Raw genomic sequence first — 9,492 nt, forward strand, 5'->3', positions numbered from 1 at the left:
AGACCCAAGTGCCTGATTCCTCAGTATGGCCAGCTGGTTTGCACAGACCCAGTGCTTTGCCACCAAGCACCTCTCAGAGCAGAGCACGAGCAGCTGGTCTCCAGCAAAGCTGACACAGACAGGCCCCGGGTCTCACCACACTTCACTTAGAGGATGTCTCATGGTTGCTTTGACTTGAAGGCAACCTTCACCCCACCTGATGAGACCAGCAGTAGGTTGAAGGCCAAAGCCTGTGCAAACATCTGCTGGGAATCAGTCAAACAGCGTTTTGCTATGGAAAAGAAAGCTGATTTTGAAATCTGCCCTAGAGATTAGTAGCAGAGGGCGCCTTCTATGCACAGGCTGAGGCATCGCGTCACGAGCAGTCTCAGCTGAACATGCCTATTTATGGTGGCAAGCTAAAGGTGCTATGAGTCAGGTGCCTGAACTGGGATCTCTAATTATACCTTCCAGCTACATGTAATATGTAAATATGCTATGTGGGCAGGAAATGTATGAAATAGGAAGGAATTTATTATAATTATTTTAAAGGAATTTTTAAAATATTTAGGTATTTGAACTTTATTTACGGCATGGCAAAAGCTGCTGCGAAGAGAGATGGAAGTTAATAAACTCCTTACCCACAGCTCTCTTATGGGTCACTGGGCAAGATGAAGTGAATGTCCCTTTTCTGCCTCAGCTTCTTTATTTTTTATAGCCACGCCAGGCAATACTGAGCTCTTTAATAAGTTGATCTGAATTTTGCAGATGGAAAGGAATTTATAGAGCCTGGTATGATTTATAACAACGTAATATGAGAGCATTTAAACTGTGGCTTCTTCTGACAAAATGAACAAATTCTTGGATTTCTTGGTTAATATTTATAGCAAATTAACCTACTAGGAAAAATGCTGAACTGACAGCAACAAGAAACAAGAGGCACAAGGGGGTGAGCAGCAGTGGTGGGAAGGCTCCCCAGGCTAGCATGTGCTCTCAGGAGAAGGTCAGGGATGACACTGGTGACAAACACAGTGGCCCACATGTTTTTCTCTGCTATGCCCTGAGATGAGATCACCATATATACCCATCCCTGGCCAGGCCACTGCTCCTTGGGGACAGCCTGCTCCTCTGCTCCCAGCTCTGATTTGAGAGCCTCCAGTGTAGGATATGCCTAAGAACACTCCAGGAAAACCATCTAAAATGGCCACAACATAGCTGCCTGACCAGAAGGGGACTTCACAATAACAGAGCAGAAGATACTCAGGAGTGTTTCAGAATCATCTCTGTAAGAGCAGTTTGAACCTAAGGGATGGGTTTGGACAGTGACTCATGGTGCCCAGTGCACAGCTGGAGCAGGACTGTATGTACAATTACAGTTATTAAAGTCAGCCAGCTATAAAAACCTGCTGCTTCAAAGTGGGATCTGAGAAACCACAATTATTTCCCGTTCAAACTGTAGAAGAAAAATGTGGTATTTTTTGGTACCAACATGCAGCAGTGTTTGCAACAGCTGTGCATGTTCAACTGAAAGGGAAATGATGGGTTTTGACAAATTTAGGTTCCAATATTAAAAGTCTGTACTATAAAATTCATCAGCCATGAATCATATATGTGTTATAGGTGCAACTTTAAGACCTTCAGGGTCTTTTAAGACTGTCAGGGCAGGCTTTGGACCTATGATGTGTTCATACCCATGCTGAATGTCCATTTAGCAAGCCCTGATGTCATTGATCTCCTCCTTTCTAATTTTAAGGGGGAACGAACTTACTGATAGAATTACAGCTTTCTAAAGAATAAAATTAATACACAGAAGTTGGGAAGCAGTAAAAAAAAGCCCACAATGTTTGAAATAAATTCCTAAATCAAGCCAAGAGAACCTTTGACAGCAACCGTGGCTCAAGGCTCCCATGACATTGAGGGCAGTGAAGCAAAGTCTTGTGCTTGACTTGTTTCCCAGCCTGCATCTGGGAACTCCTTGGATGGGGCTGGCATGAAACCTTCATGGCAAGATGATCACTCAGAGGCTTACAGCAGACACACCACAGAGAAGAAAACTGTCCTGTACCTATTCTGTGGATCAGATGGAACTATCATTTCAGAGGAGGTATCAAGGGAGAGGATTAAGAGCAAGGAACAATTGCATCTGGTGTCCTTGGCTCAGCTAAGCTCCTTGTCTAGTGGGTAACTGCCCCAATATTTTGGAGTTCAGCAGTTTTAAATAATCAGTTAAACTGGGGTGTGGCAAGGAGGTAGCCAGAAATAACAGTTGTGTGTATATGATGCTTTCCAGTATACTCTGATAGCAAAATTATCGCTTTGGAGGGTTTACTTCTACCAGCCCAAAAAGCTGGCTAGGTACAAGCTGGGTCTTTTTTCCCCTATCATATTTGTCTAGATTTTACCCTGCTAGAATCACACAGCCAACAAGAAAAGAAAACTTGGAGCTTTTTGTTCCAAGGCACCAAGGGGAGGCAAGTTCCCCAGAGCATCGTCGTAACAGACTGACTTTGCTGGAGCAATAAAGTCTGCACCCATCCAGCACCCTCCAGCACCTGTCAAAGTTTCTCAAAGAAGCTTTGGTGTTTGCGGATTTGAGTTATCTCTGAATTCAGAAAAAGAGAGGAAAGCTGTTGACAGCATTTAGCTCATGTAGCCACCATAAGAGGGCCAATGGCAATCCTACATCACATCATCTCTGCTTATCTCCACACTTATTAGAATATTTTCTCCTCTACTTCAAAGCATTCAGCCAATCTCTAAGAGTATCTTTTAGTTTCATCAGCCAGATTCTGCTCATTAAAGTATCAAGCCAGGAGACTAATATAATTTTTTTATGTGATGAATTCAGTATTTTCAGGCCTTTCGGGCTTCAGGAGAGACTTTAAAAGTCTGCAAATAACACAGATTGCTTTAAATTCTTATTTTCTAAAAGAAACCTCTCAAATTTGAAAAACACACTGTGACAAATGTAATGTATAAATTCGTGTATAAAATATTGTATCAAAAGTTTGGACTATTAAAAGCTACTCGAGGGCGTCTCCAAGATTCCAAGGCCTATTGTGCAAGCTGTGAAACCACAAAATTTGCAACAAAAACGACAGGGCTGGACTGAAGATGGCCCATTCATCAGTGATGGGCCTCCACTTCACAGCTGCTCGACATCTGATATCAATCTTGGTGGAGGATCCAGAGGATGATCAAATCAACACCCCAAAGAAGAAATCCGGGAAGACTCTTGAATCATCTTTTCATACTTATGGGAATCCCTTTCAAAACCTTACTTAGGAATAAAAAAATACACGAATATTCAGACTTTCAATAAACTTAGCCTCGGGACAAATAAACTGTATAAAAACTGTACGTAAGTTGGAAGGCACCTGTCACACTGAAGGCTGCTGTCACTCTGCCCATCCAGCATTCGATCGATGTTGTCCGATTTTATTGTAGCCTTTCAATTTGATTTTGAAAAAAATTGCTAAATTTTTTTTTCTTTTGAATTAGCTTCTAATAATTTATAACACACACTACTGGGGATTTTTGTACTCAGAAGTAACAAATGACAGATGAGTCTGACTTCCATTATCTCTACCTCTGATAACAGAAGAATTCTTCAGTTAATAGACTTTTCTTTATGTTCTATAGCTTAAACACTACAGTACTCTCACTAGTTTTAATGTGTCTCTTCACACACTACAGACGTTTCGGGTTTTGCCATTCAGGGACACTGCTGTTTCACATAATAAACAGGTATAAATAGGAGATTCCATCCCAAAATGAGCAGCCCCTTTAGAAATGGGAAAGTGTGTATGTTCCAGTTCGCAGTGTAAAATGCTTACGTCATAACGTATACTAATTTGTAATATTAAAATAACCATTTCTCCAGGTTTTCTCCTATGTACCCATTTAACAGTTTCAGGCAATGTAAATTCTACATAAAATAGATTTAAAGACAAATAAATTAAAAGCAAACAAACAAGCCACTCCAAAACTACCCAGAAATCCCAGTGACCAAGCATCATCATCAGAACAGCAGTCTGGTCTATTTAAATTTCAACAATCATGACAAGAAAGAAAAGGCAGTGAATTACTTACAGTTTGTCTCCGTGCCAGCTTCAAACAAACAAACAAACAAATCCAGGTTAGTTTTGAGATCTACACCAGGCACAGGGACACACAGGACTTTGTTCAAGTGACAACACGTCTAAGTGAATTACCATGCTCCACATTCACACCACTCATCTAAATCATCTCTGAAAAGTTGCAGACCCTTTCTGTTGCACAAGCAATTGCTGGGATTGTGATCAAAACTCTTTGGGGTGTGTCCTGATACACCAAATATTGGGATATTGTACAATGGACAGTTACCTGTGACGTCCCTGCAGCTGATTTTCCTCGCTGGCAGTCAGCAGGCTGAAACTTTGGCCACATCAATATTGCCACAGCACAAGCTGAGTGTGAGGCCTTTTCATGGCCAGTGTAGGACTGCTTTTGGCAAACATGCTCCAGGGTGACCACACATCTCATCCTAAAAATGTTTGACCGTAAATACACATGGAAGACCTGGGAGGAACAGGGAATGCTGGCACGCTCTCCCGGGCTGGTTGCTGAGGACCAAGAGCTGAGTCAGCCCACACACAACGTGATAATATGACAGAGGGTGAGCACACAGGCAGCATAACAAGCCACCAAACAGCACTGGATCCCAAGGCAGATGCAGTAAGCGAGGAATAAAGGAGACTCAAACTTTCTTTCCACAAATACACAACAAGAAATCTCTTATTCGGAGCAGTGACCTAATGCCAACATGGAACAAAGCACAGCTGTGCTCCTGGAAGACCATGGCCCTACAGAGAAGGTCCACTGCAGCAGCTGTGGCCTCACAGCCATGCTGCGGGACATTTTGAGGAAAGGGGTGAGCCTGCACTATCTGAGGCCACCTTCCCGCTGTTGAAGCTTCCGTGCAAACAACTTTCAAACACAGCTCAAAAGCTGCAAGAATTTGACAGGCTGGCTGAGTGGGGAGCTAGGGCTGGGGGGTGCATTCCACAAGGTATTCCATGAATGCTTCCCAGCCCCCACCACACAGGCAGTGCTGCCTAACTCAGTCCACTGTTTCTGAGTCTGCCTACTCAAGTTCTCACAATAAATCAAAATAGCCTCACACAGCTTTCCCTTAAGTCCCCATTGTAAACTCATACTTATTTGTCATCTCACACAACAGCATTTAATCACTGTAGAATAAAGCAATTGAATCAAGACAAAACATATAATTATATAACATATAAATGAATAAAACCCACAGCTTCAAATTCTGTATTTCTAGATCTACAAGCTCACCTACAGAAAATTGCAGATGGTGTACTGATCCAGGTCTGGATCTCACACAGGAGGATTTTAACCTGTCATTTTTAACCTGGGTTCCAATACCTGTTACCTAAACAGGAGCTGGGATGCAATGATCCTGATGGGTCACTTCCAACTCAATTGTATTCTATGATTCTATAACCTATCACACACATCCCAAGCACACCCTCTAACTTTCACCTAATGTCTATGCTAACCAACAACTGCACAGTAAGTCCTGGGTGGGGACATGACAGAGACACATATGCACAAGTTAAGTAAGCTGCAGAATGAAAATACAGCTTTGGAAGGTCATTCTCTACAGAAACACATTGTAAGAAAGTTTTAAACTTCTTTTGCATATTTACTGATTAGCTCAAAAACCTTTATGTGAAGGCATTTGCTTAAAGTCTTTCAGTCTTTTCCTCATCCATGCAAAGAGATGGGCTTGGCACAGAGAAACATCCTCTCAGAGTACAACTTCAATAAGCTTAAAATTTGTCAGATAATTAACCATAAAATGTATCTGTTGAAGCACATATTAACTACACATGAGATCACAACATCATTTTTACAGGAGCAACATCCATTTCCACAGACTCTCCACTTAGTAGACAACCCTACTATCCCTGGAATCTGAATAAATGATGAAGTGCACTATTTTGCACTAGGATAGAGAGGAGCAAGGGCAGTGTTCTGCTGAAAGCTCACCATTCCTGGAAGCCCTCACATCAGCACACTCCTTGGTAAAGATGCACCAACACTTCCAGGTAGCTGCTTTCATCACCCAGTTCACCAGAGTAGTCCAAGCTTTGCTGAGTGGCATTTTAACCACATTTAATATTTTCATCCTCTCACTTTCATTATAGGTGGTGTCACAATCTGCTCTTTGGTTCCACAATCTTTAGATAAAAGAGCTGAGACCTGGACTTACATTGTGGAAGGTGGTCCCAAAAAATTTCATCCTGTTCAAATAAAAAACCAAAATGTTCCTCAATCTCCAAGATAAAATGAGCTGATCCAGATATGTATATCTACAGTTCTGGAAAAAAACTGTAATTAGCACAAACAAAACTCAGATAAAACAGCAAAGCAAGTGCAAAAGGCAATTTTATCAAGAGACAGGGAGTGCAGAGAGGGACAGTTAGAAGAGCATGCATTGCTCACCCTTGTGATCAGTTTGACAGCCAGCAGAATGGCTGCTGTGTGCTCAGCCATCTGATCTTCATAGGTCTAATCCAGTTTAAATATTCTCTAAGGAAAGAGGTTTTAAAATAACATACAGAGATGCAAATTAAAAGAGAATAAAAGGAAATGTTTCTAAATCCATAAGGTTTCTAACCATTGCAGGATGGAGGAGAGAAACAGAGTTTGAGCAGCAAAGATGTGGCCACAAACTTCTCACTGAGAAGCTCAGACGTCAGTGTGCCAGAAGGAAAGGGAAGAACATGTCCCTGCAGAGAAGTGATGACTAAACTTGAAGGAGAGAATCTAATTACTTGGCTTAAGCATTCATTGCTGCTGTTAATTAGGGTATCTCCCAACAGGAAAGCAAAGTCATGATTTAACACTGAGGACTATATGACTAAGGGCAATGAATAGAGCTTTGACTGGAGATGCTGATTTAAAAGACTGTGAGCATGTTTGAAGCACAGTGTTGATCACTGTCTACTTGATTGTTACTGGTTAGTTAATTGCTTAGGTATTTTTGGCAAAACTTGCTGTACCACAACAAATTATAAGCTATTACTGAGTCAAGTTAAAATGGACATAGTAAGACTACACAGTGTCTTGAGAAAACCAAGAGGAGCCCTTTGAAACAACCTGAGGGGGGCAATTATACAGCAGAAATTCTCCATACACAAAACTAAAGGCAGCTCACAGCTCAGAGTGCAAACTGCTCATGATGAAGGTGCAGATATTATCTCTATAGTCCAGGAAAAGGCAGCCTGAGAAGAGCCCTGTTCCATTAACCAAGGCAGGTAGGCACAATCTCTTACCATCTACTTTGACCAGGGGATGCCAGAACTGGCCCTATTAGGATGGAGAGATTTGGTCTGTAGGTTTACTCCGGCAGGAACCAAGTCAGATTCTCTCCTGTCAGCCCAAGACTTCTGGCTAAAGGAGGCTAGTAAGAGCTCTCTAACAGGGCAGGTTGGGGACCAGATCCATTCTGTGCCCCATCTGAAATGGGGATCAACTCTTTTGCCTAACCCCCTCTCTTTCCACCTGCAACAGGTATCCCCAAGGAAGCAAAGGAAGATCGAGGCACATTCAGAGCCTCAATCTCAGGCTGCTTCATGAGGTGGCACTGGTCCTGGGAGGAGCATTAGGATTAGAAATGGAACCTTTGTGAAAAATTAAAACCGCCAGAAAGCAGGACAAGCTGTGGAGGGCACCAGTGCCTGTGAAGCACATAGTGCAGCAAGTGACGACCTGCTGGAAAGTGACTTCCGAGGCATCCACCAAGGGCTGCAGCCAAGTAGTGCTTCAGGGCAGGGCTCAACCTCTCTGGGCAACTGTATCTCTGGAGCGGGTGCCAGTCTTAAATTCCAGCCAGAGATACCAGACACCTGAGAATTTAAGAAGGTCTTAAAGTGACACAGATACCAGTCTTGGAAATAGCTCTTTTGAAGTTTGTGCTGGAACTATTTAGAAGCACTTTTCCTCTTCTTTTCCTTTACCCTCCCATGTAACAAAACAAACATGCAAATGAAAATTTGTGGAGGCAACCCAGGATATAGATTAAGACTCCTTGAAGTAAGGAGTCGAGATGAAGCTAAAATCATTTAAAAAAAAAAAAGAAAGCTGAAGCTGTTGCTGTTTCTTGCAAACACTTGAGTTAAAGCCGTCCTCACAGAATGCTTCCCACTGGCTTTTTCCTGAACAGCATAAACACTGGCAGCACTCATCTGATGGTCAGCACTGACTCCACCACATCTGGAACAGTTTAAGCCACAGCCTTCATGCAAACTCATGTCCACCAAGTCAGGAAAGCAAATCTGCAGTTTGAAAAAAAGCTGGATAGCTCAGGCTCAAATGGACATTTAGAAGAACAAGGATGAAAGCGTCCTCCAGCCATGAGTACACAACCATGAGTGTGTGCCAGGCTGGGGGTGGAGGGAAGGAGAGCATCATCACAAGCACTGCTAGGGCAGAGAAGCATTTGGCTGAAGTTTCAAGGCGACCACACACCCATAGTATGAATGGTTATACAGGCAACCACTTGGAGGGAAAGTGTCTTTTTTCCTCTTGGCACATAATGAAACTGAAGACAAATGGTGTATAAATAAAACAGGGCACTTCTGTAGTACAAAATGATAACAATCTCAGCAATTCCTCGGCTCATGCCAGGAAATTCTCCTCACACACTGCTTGCAGGTTTATCAGCCTTATCAGATTGGACACAAAAAATAAAATGACAAAAGCAAGGAGGCAAAAGCCAGTGTCTCCACAACGGAGCTTCTAAGGAGCAAATGCCACTTTATGTAGGAAAACCCAAATTATGGCTTAAGAGAGGCTGGGTTAGGCCATAAAGGACATAAGGCACTCAGTGCCACGCCACTACATACCTGCATATCATGCACATCATGTCAGTCATCCCCGAGCAAAAACACTGAAGTGCAAATACACACACCTACCTCAGGTCTACCGCTGGCTGAAGGGAGAGTGTCACACACACGATGCTCCTCACTAGAGCACAAGTGTGTCACAGATGAACCAAATGTCATTGTTGTTCTTCCACAAAAGGAAAACCCAAGCAGCAACATGTCCCACTTACCCCACATCCAGCCAGTCTGATTTCAGGCAGGTCTCTGTGGCCTTGTGAAGTCCTTGTTCCACTCTTGGAATCAAGAAGGATTTACATACTCCTACTAAAGTAACAGATGAGAGCTTCAACTAATGCTATTCTGAAGATTAGAAATGCTGTAAATAGCAATTTTTTTTTGATTTGGTAACTTTTTAGGAAAAGCTGTGAAACCTCTACCGAAGGTTTACAACCTGGACTTCCCAGATACTCCATGACACCTGATGGGAAAGTGAAGTGAAAACAGTCTCACAAGCAGGTCATGCCAACATAATTTCTTCCACACCCAAGCTCTCAGATGTTGGGAAGTTCAGATGTGAAACCACACTAATGCTCCTCACACCACCAACTGCTTGAGAGGT

The sequence above is a fragment of the Sylvia atricapilla genome, chromosome 3 (assembly GCF_009819655.1).
Source record: "Sylvia atricapilla isolate bSylAtr1 chromosome 3, bSylAtr1.pri, whole genome shotgun sequence".
NCBI classification, from domain to species: Eukaryota; Metazoa; Chordata; class Aves; order Passeriformes; family Sylviidae; genus Sylvia; species Sylvia atricapilla.